Below are 8,174 nucleotides of genomic sequence, written 5' to 3' on the forward strand. Positions count from 1 at the left end.
TGTTTTGCTTAGTTAGTATAGTTTATTTAGGGCGTTTTTACGCTGAAGACTTTTCTTTTCCTTTTTATTTATAGTTAGGGTAGAGGTTAATGCTAAGTTAGATTGGGGTTTTGTTATATTATTTTCTTTCCTTTGGCGCCACTTATGTCCCTTTTCCCTTGGGTTTATTTATTGATTTGTTTGAATCTATTTTGACTTGTGCATATTATTTCTTTTTCTTGTTTCTCCATTGTATATATTTTACATTTCCTCTTTTGCTTAAATCATTTCTACTTTTGTATAAATAAATTTCATTTGGCATTATATTTTTCGATTTAGGTTTGTTTTCTTGCCACCAACATTTCACCAAAAAAAATCACTATCTAAATGTTACTTTCTACACCCTAGAATTATCATCAAAATCGTAACATTAAATGGGGGCTCGTCCGGGATTGTTAAATCCCTGATTTTGTGATAATTTGTGTGTGTTGGTGGCAATGGACGCTATTTAGTGCGTTGGTAGTATATTCATGCGGAGGGGTATCGCGTTGCTTATTTGTTTGCTCTGCGTTATGGATGTTTTCAGTTTGCAGCACTTTATTGCCCATCCGTCTTTAGAACAGATTAATTTGTGTAGGAAGCAAGACTTATTGTTGATAGCTGACCACTATCAGATTATTGTGAATAAACAGAGTCGCAAAGCAGAAGTAAAAAGCAAGCTTTTGCAGAATTTGAGTGAGACAAATGTTCTTCCTCTATCAAGTGCTGGGGATGAGACTGGCGGAAGTTTAGGCCTGGGTGACGTTGCTGGGGCGCATCTTAGCCTTGGGGCTGAGGAGGATCATTTGAGTGGTAGAGCTGATGCTGACGCGGAGGTGTTGGCCGATGCGAAAGCCGGCTTGCCACCCTTTGAACCGTTCTCACCGTTTTCCTCTGGTTCCAGAGAGGACGCGCGACTGAAAGTCCGCCTAGCCCGTTTACAATATGAGGCGCAAGAGAAAGCCCAAACACGTCAGGCTGAAATTAATCTGCGTTTGGAAGTACGTAAACTCGAGATTGAGGCTGATACGCAAGTAAAGTTGCGACAGCTCGATCTGGAAGCGATGAAGGTTGCTTCCAGCCCGGCTGCACCGTCAAGCCCGACGCAAGTTGCTAGTGCTTCCCCGCCGACTGATTCATCCCAGAGCACCTTTGATGTGAGTAAGCACATTTCGTTGGTACCTCAATTTCGAGAATCAGAAGTAGATTCATACTTTTGTGCGTTTGAGCGCATAGCTACTTCTCTTCGATGGCCTAGAGAAGTTTGGTCACTACTTCTGCAATGCAAGTTGTTTGGCAAAGCACAGGAGGTCTGCTCTACTTTGTCATTAGAGGATAGTTTGAAATACGAGTGTGTTAAATCTGCCATTCTCAGAGCGTATGAGCTTGTTCCAGAGGCTTATAGACAGAGGTTTAGAATGCATAAGAAAAATTCCACCCAGACATTCGTCGAGTTTGCGAGGGAGAAAGGAATTTTATTTGACAAATGGTGCACAGCAAGTAAAGTGACTGATTTTGACTCGCTGCGAGAGCTTGTTTTATTGGAGGAGTTTAAAAATTGCTTGCCAGAGCGAGTTGTGGTTTACCTTAATGAACAGAAGGTGACTTCGTTGTCGCATGCAGCTGTTTTAGCGGACGAGTTTGTTTTAACCCACAAAACTGTCTTTGCACCTGCACGTTCGGAGAAAACCCAGTTTGTCCCTCCTCAATCACAGGCCGGTCGTTCCAAATCTAGTCCATCTCACGCTCGTGAGGAACGAGAATGTTTTTATTGTCATAAGCAGGGACATATCGTAGTTGACTGCCCGGTTTTGAAAAGAAAATCACAAACTAAAAGTGTAGGGTTCGTGAAAACTCTGAAAACGGCTGTTACTGCACCGACTGATAAAACTGTGGATGTTAGCTATCGACCTTTTATCTTGAAAGGGTTAATTTCCCTATCGGGAAATCATGAGGATCAGGTAGAAATAACCATGCTTAGGGACACTGGTGCTTTGCAATCTTTTATTGTTGCAGATAAGTTACGGTTGTCGGATGACACTTCCTGTGGCTCAAGTGTAATCGTACAAGGCATTGAGATGGGCTGCATAAAAGCACCGCTGCATCGTATACATCTTGAGAGTGACTTGTGTAAAGGGTTTGTAAGAGTGGCTGTGCTTCCGTCACTCCCGGTGAAAGGCGTTGATTTTATTCTTGGTAATGACCTGGCAGGGGGAAAAGTAATGCCTGTTTTAGAAGTTGTTGATAAACCAGATGTTTGTTATCACTCAGATTTGTCTAGCACTTACCCTGATGTTTTCCCTGCGTGCGCTGTTACGCGCGCTCAGTCGCGTAAGTCGGGTGACGTGGTAGATTTGTCTGATTCGTTCTTTTCTCCTCTCCTTGCTGAGGAGGAGGCAGTGGATACGGTGGTATCCTTAAAAAGGCAATCAGTAGAGAATCTAGAGAGTCCCATTGTACCTGTATCTGAAGCAGATATGTTAAAGATTCCTGTGTCACGAGAGCGAATACTCGCTGCGCAAAAGGAGGACACGTCTCTTGTTACGCTCTTTAATTCTGCTGTTTCTTCTGACAGTGTTAAGGACATGAAATGTGCGTATTTCGTTGACAATCATTTGTTGATGAGGAAATGGTGTTCGAAGACGGATACAGATTTTGAGGGGAATGTTGTATACCAAGTTGTTGTTCCGTCTCCTTATCGTCAACATGTTTTATGTCTTGCACATGATCACCAGTTGGCTGGTCATTTAGGAATTACGAAAACATACAACCGAATTTTAAGACACTTCTTTTGGCCAGGTTTGAAAAAAGATGTAGTAAAATATTGTCGCGTTTGTCATACGTGCCAAATAGTTGGGAAGCCAAATCAGGTGATTCCACCTGCCCCACTGTTTCCCATACCGGTAGTCGGGGAGCCTTTTGAGCACATAATTGTTGATTGCGTGGGCCCATTGCCTAAAACTAAAACGGGTAATCAATTTTTATTAACAATAATGTGTGTAGCCACCAGATTTCCGGAAGCAATTCCACTAAGAAAAATCACCGCTCCCGTCATCACCAAGGCGCTGGTAAAATTCTTTTCTACGTTCGGTCTGCCTAGGATAGTACAAAGTGATCAAGGGACAAATTTTTTATCTAAACTTTTTAAACAGGTACTACAATCACTTGCGATTTCTCACCGCGTATCAAGTCCATATCATCCGGAAAGCCAAGGGTCTCTTGAACGTTTTCATCAAACGCTCAAGTCTATGCTTAGGAAGTACTGTCTGGACACTGCTAGGGATTGGGATGAGGGAGTTCCCTTAGTTCTATTTGCTGTGAGGGAAACCGTACAAGAATCTCTCGGCTTCAGCCCGGCCGAGTTGGTATTCGGACATCAGGTGAGGGGACCGCTAAAGGTTTTAAAAGAACACATGCTGTCTATTGAATCAAGTCTAAAAACTAACATATTAGATTATGTTAGTACATTTCGTGAGCGTTTACACTCTGCATGTGCGCTAGCTAAAGAGTCTCTAGCTAGTGCTCAGCAAGGTATGAAGCGCAAGTATGATCAAAAGGCTGTTGCGCGTTCTTTCACGCCTGGTGATGAAGTACTTGTACTTTTACCGGTGTCAGGTTCATCCCTTTCTGCTAGATTCTTCGGTCCTTATGTTGTAAAAAAGAAAGTGAGTGAAACTGATTATGTGATCCATACCCCTGACAGGAAACGTCAAACTCGTGTGTGTCACATAAATATGTTAAAGCCTTACTATAGTAGAGAAAAGACAAAGCGAAAAGTCGTGTCACAGAATACAGAGCCTGCTGTTTCTTCTGTTGCCATAGCCGCGGAGCTGGAGCCGTCTTTTCAGGTTTTGGCCGCTGACGGGGATGATGTGGTACTTCGCAACGCCCCTCAGCAGGGCGCAAGGTTGGCAAATTCGGAAATATTAAACAATCTAAGCCCGTACCTTAAGCATTTGTCTATTGAGCAGAAATCGGATATTGTTAAATTACTATCTGATTTTAACTGTCTATTTAGTGATGTTCCTAAACAGACAACCGTTTTACAGCATGATATAAATGTGGGTGACGCTCGCCCTATAAAGCAGCATGCTTATCGCCTAAACGCAGCTAAAAGATCTGTAATGCGCCAAGAGGTGAATTACCTGTTAGAAAATGGTTTGGCAACACCTAGTTCTAGTCCCTGGAGTTCCCCGTGTCTCCTTGTTCCTAAACCTGACGGAACGTTCAGATTCTGCACAGATTACCGGAAAGTGAACGCAGTCACTGTGCCTGACAGCTATCCATTGCCGCGTATGGAGGACTGTGTCGATAATGTAGGTTCTGCTCGTTTTGTCAGTAAATTAGACATGTTAAAAGGTTACTGGCAAGTTCCACTTACTTCTCGAGCTTCTGAAATTTCAGCATTTGTAACGCCAGACACGTTTCTGCAATATACGTCAATGGCTTTCGGTTTGAGAAACGCGCCTGCGACATTTCAGCGTCTTGTAAATATAGTGTTGTCTGACATTCCAAATTGCAGTGCGTATCTCGATGATTTGGTTATTTATACTATGAGCTGGCAAGAACATTTGTCTTCGTTAAGAATGGTGTTTGAACGTCTTTCGAATGCTTCTCTCACACTTAATTTGGCAAAATGCGAATTTGGCAAAGCAACTGTCACGTACCTCGGGAAAGAGGTTGGACAGGGCCAAGTCCGTCCCGTAGAGGCGAAGGTCACGGCTATTTTGGAGTTTCCAGTTCCCACTACTCGTCGAGAGTTGCGGAGATTCCTCGGTATGGCGGGTTATTATCGCAGTTTTTGCAAAAACTTCTCCTCTGTTGTTAACCCTCTTACGTCGTTGCTTAGCCCGTCTAAGCCTTATGTGTGGTCTGAAGCTTGTCAGAGTGCTTTTGAGTGTGTGAAGACACTTATGTGTAATGCTCCAGTTCTTGCAGCTCCTGTATGCACCTCGAACTTTAAACTTGAGATTGATGCAAGTGCCGTTGGTACCGGTGCTGTACTCCTTCAAGAGGATGATAACGGCATTGACCACCCCATTAGTTATTTTTCCCGCAAGTTCAATAAACATCAACTCAATTATTCAACGATAGAAAAAGAAACACTTGCTTTGTTGTTTGCTTTGCAACATTTTGAAGTTTATGTTGGCTCTAGTAGTCTTCCCGTTATTGTTTACACTGATCACAACCCACTTGTCTTTTTATCTCGGATGTACAACCAAAATCAACGTTTAATGCGTTGGTCATTGTTAGTCCAAAATTACAATCTGGAAATCCGACATAAGAAGGGTACTGATAATGTTTTGGCTGATGCTCTCTCTAGAGTATAACTGTGTTATTGTTTTTTTTTTTTTCACAAACAGGTTTGTTCTTGAGGGTCGGGGTGTTACGGCCCTATGAGTTTGCCGGTGTGTTGCGTTCTTTCTTTTGTTTTCTCTCACTGTCATCTCTCAGGTTACTCCCCTTGGTTTCCAATTGGCCAGGAAGGTGCCTGTCATTGTTAACCGGAGTGACGTCGCCACCCGCGCTGCCAATCACGGACAACTGCTCTAGTTTAAAGAGACGCCGGAATGAGCGTTCGCGAGCTTGCTTGCGCTCCTACTTTGTGTTCTGTTCTGTTTGATTCTGTTCTAACCTGGTTGTTGTTGTTTTTTTGTCATACTTCGTATGTCTACAGTTATTATTCTATCGTTGCAAATATGCATTTTGTAACTCGTGCTACTATCTGGTGATCGTTAGTTTTTCCCTGGGAAAAGAGGATAGGAAGATGTCACGTGACGTACACGGTACCACACGTAGTAACCAGACTGTTTAAACACACCAGGTTAGGAGTGAGCGCCACACCTGTAGATTTTGTTTTGCTTAGTTAGTATAGTTTATTTAGGGCGTTTTTACGCTGAAGACTTTTCTTTTCCTTTTTATTTATAGTTAGGGTAGAGGTTAATGCTAAGTTAGATTGGGGTTTTGTTATATTATTTTCTTTCCTTTGGCGCCACTTATGTCCCTTTTCCCTTGGGTTTATTTATTGATTTGTTTGAATCTATTTTGACTTGTGCATATTATTTCTTTTTCTTGTTTCTCCATTGTATATATTTTACATTTCCTCTTTTGCTTAAATCATTTCTACTTTTGTATAAATAAATTTCATTTGGCATTATATTTTTCGATTTAGGTTTGTTTTCTTGCCACCAACATTTCACCAAAAAAAATCACTATCTAAATGTTACTTTCTACACCCTAGAATTATCATCAAAATCGTAACAGTTCATTATAAATTAAAATAGATTTAATATGGCGACCATTGTGTGTTATAAATAATTATAATCTTAAAAGTTATAACCTCACATACTGAAGTATTATAATGTATTATAATTGTTGTTATTCATGAGATGATATAACATATTATATTTTCTTTTATAATGCATTATGCATTCATTATAATACCTTAGAAATACCCTTAGAATGTTTAATAAGTAGGGGCTTCATAAAAAGTGTTACCATAAGTTTTATAGGGTTAAACAAGTGAACATACTTAGGCTGGAAGTTTATGGGGCAAGAAAACACATTTAAATAAACATGAAAATACATTCTGTTTTGAAAGTATAATCATAAGATTTAGTGAGATAAAATCACTAAGCTTGTCTATGCAGAGTTATAGGGCTAGTCTTCATTGGGAACCTCTCTAATTGTGAACCTCCAATTGATTTTTGGTTAAAATTAATGGGAAATATCTTGTGCTTTTTCCAGAGTACCCACGGGATTGGTGTCTTTATGATCAGAATTATTGTACCAATTGATAGATGTCATGAGTTATTTAATACAAAAAAAAAAAAAAAAGTAAACATGAGTAAACTAATAGTTAAAATATTTTATATATACATCCTTTGTGATACTGTCAAAAACTATTTTGAGGTCTTGATTATGTAAATTCAAGACCTTGTTTTTTACTGTGCAGGATCACTTACACAATTCTTAACCATTTTCTGCCTAAAATTTTAGACCATTAGGGAGCACTCAAGTAGTTGTATAGTTGAGCTGCTGAAAGCAGATGGTTAGCTTAAAAAAAAAAGTTAAGCTACATAATTGATGCATGACAACATTTCAAAAAGCTTTTTTTTTTCTATTTCACTGGCACTAAGAGACATCAGTATAGCCAATTTGTCTGTATTGCTGTCTCATATTTCATTCTATGCAGACGGTGCTTTCAGAAGGTCAAGATATACGTCAAGTCAAGTCAAGTCAAGTCAAGTCAAGTCAAGATTATTTATACAGCGATTTTTACAATACAAGTTGTGTGAAAGCAACCTTACAGTATTAAAAATAATAAAGTAAAATGTCAATAATAATGCAAGAGTTCCATATTGCAACGAAGTCAAATTGGGGAGGACTCATCTGGTTCCCATGGCCTTGTGCCGGTGGCCGTTTAGGGTAGGAGTTCTTTCTTGATGATCTGTCTCTGGGGCTCATCTAGTTGACATGGTATATGCTGACATTCGGCTGTAGGTGTTAATCCACCATCTGCTCTTGGTTTGGACTGGATCCGGGGGACTGCAGTGACCATCTGATCTGGATACGGACTGGATCTGGTGGCTATGGTGACCTGGGAATAAGAAACAAACAGACTAATATTAATATAGATGCAAGAGTTCCAAGTTGCCACAAAATCAGATCTGGTTTTCGCTGTCTTGCATCGATGGCCATCTAGGTGATGAGGTCTTCACTGATGAGCTGTCTCTGGGGCTCATAGTTGATGTGGTCTCTGCTGACATTCAGGGCTGTAGAGGATATCTCTGGGTGCTAATGGGCACGGACTAGATCCGACGTCTGCTCTTTTCCTGCATTTCTTTGATATAATGGCTTAAACACAATATTAAATAAATTGTCAAATAAATATTCTCATAACAATATTCTTCAGGTGTAAAATGAGTGGTTATTTTGAGATTTTACAAATAAATACCTTGCAAAATATGTAATATTTATGTAATATGTAATATAAGAATATGTCATTAAAGAAACACATTGCAATTTTATTGACTTGATCACCATCAGACTGCTATTTCATTGTCCGCACTGGCTGGGTCGTTCTATCATTTTGACAGATGTGTTGAAGCAGAAAACTGTGAAGATGGAATTATCTCACAGAGCTGTCATCGCAG

General features: G+C 40.2%; 1 long non-coding RNA gene across 1 annotated transcript; it reads right to left on the reverse strand.

Annotated features, from left to right (window-relative positions):
• Positions 1 to 2,008: 2,008 nt before the first annotated feature.
• LOC141340934 (uncharacterized) lies at positions 2,009 to 3,398 on the reverse strand. Its single transcript, XR_012356605.1, has 2 exons — positions 2,307 to 3,398; positions 2,009 to 2,222 (listed from the first exon to the last, which is right to left on the reverse strand). It is a non-coding gene; the product is annotated as an uncharacterized lncRNA (long non-coding RNA).
• Between the last annotated feature and the right edge of the window lie 4,776 nt (positions 3,399 to 8,174).

The sequence above is a fragment of the Garra rufa genome, chromosome 8 (genome assembly GCF_049309525.1).
Source record: "Garra rufa chromosome 8, GarRuf1.0, whole genome shotgun sequence".
Classification (NCBI taxonomy): Eukaryota; Metazoa; Chordata; class Actinopteri; order Cypriniformes; family Cyprinidae; genus Garra; species Garra rufa.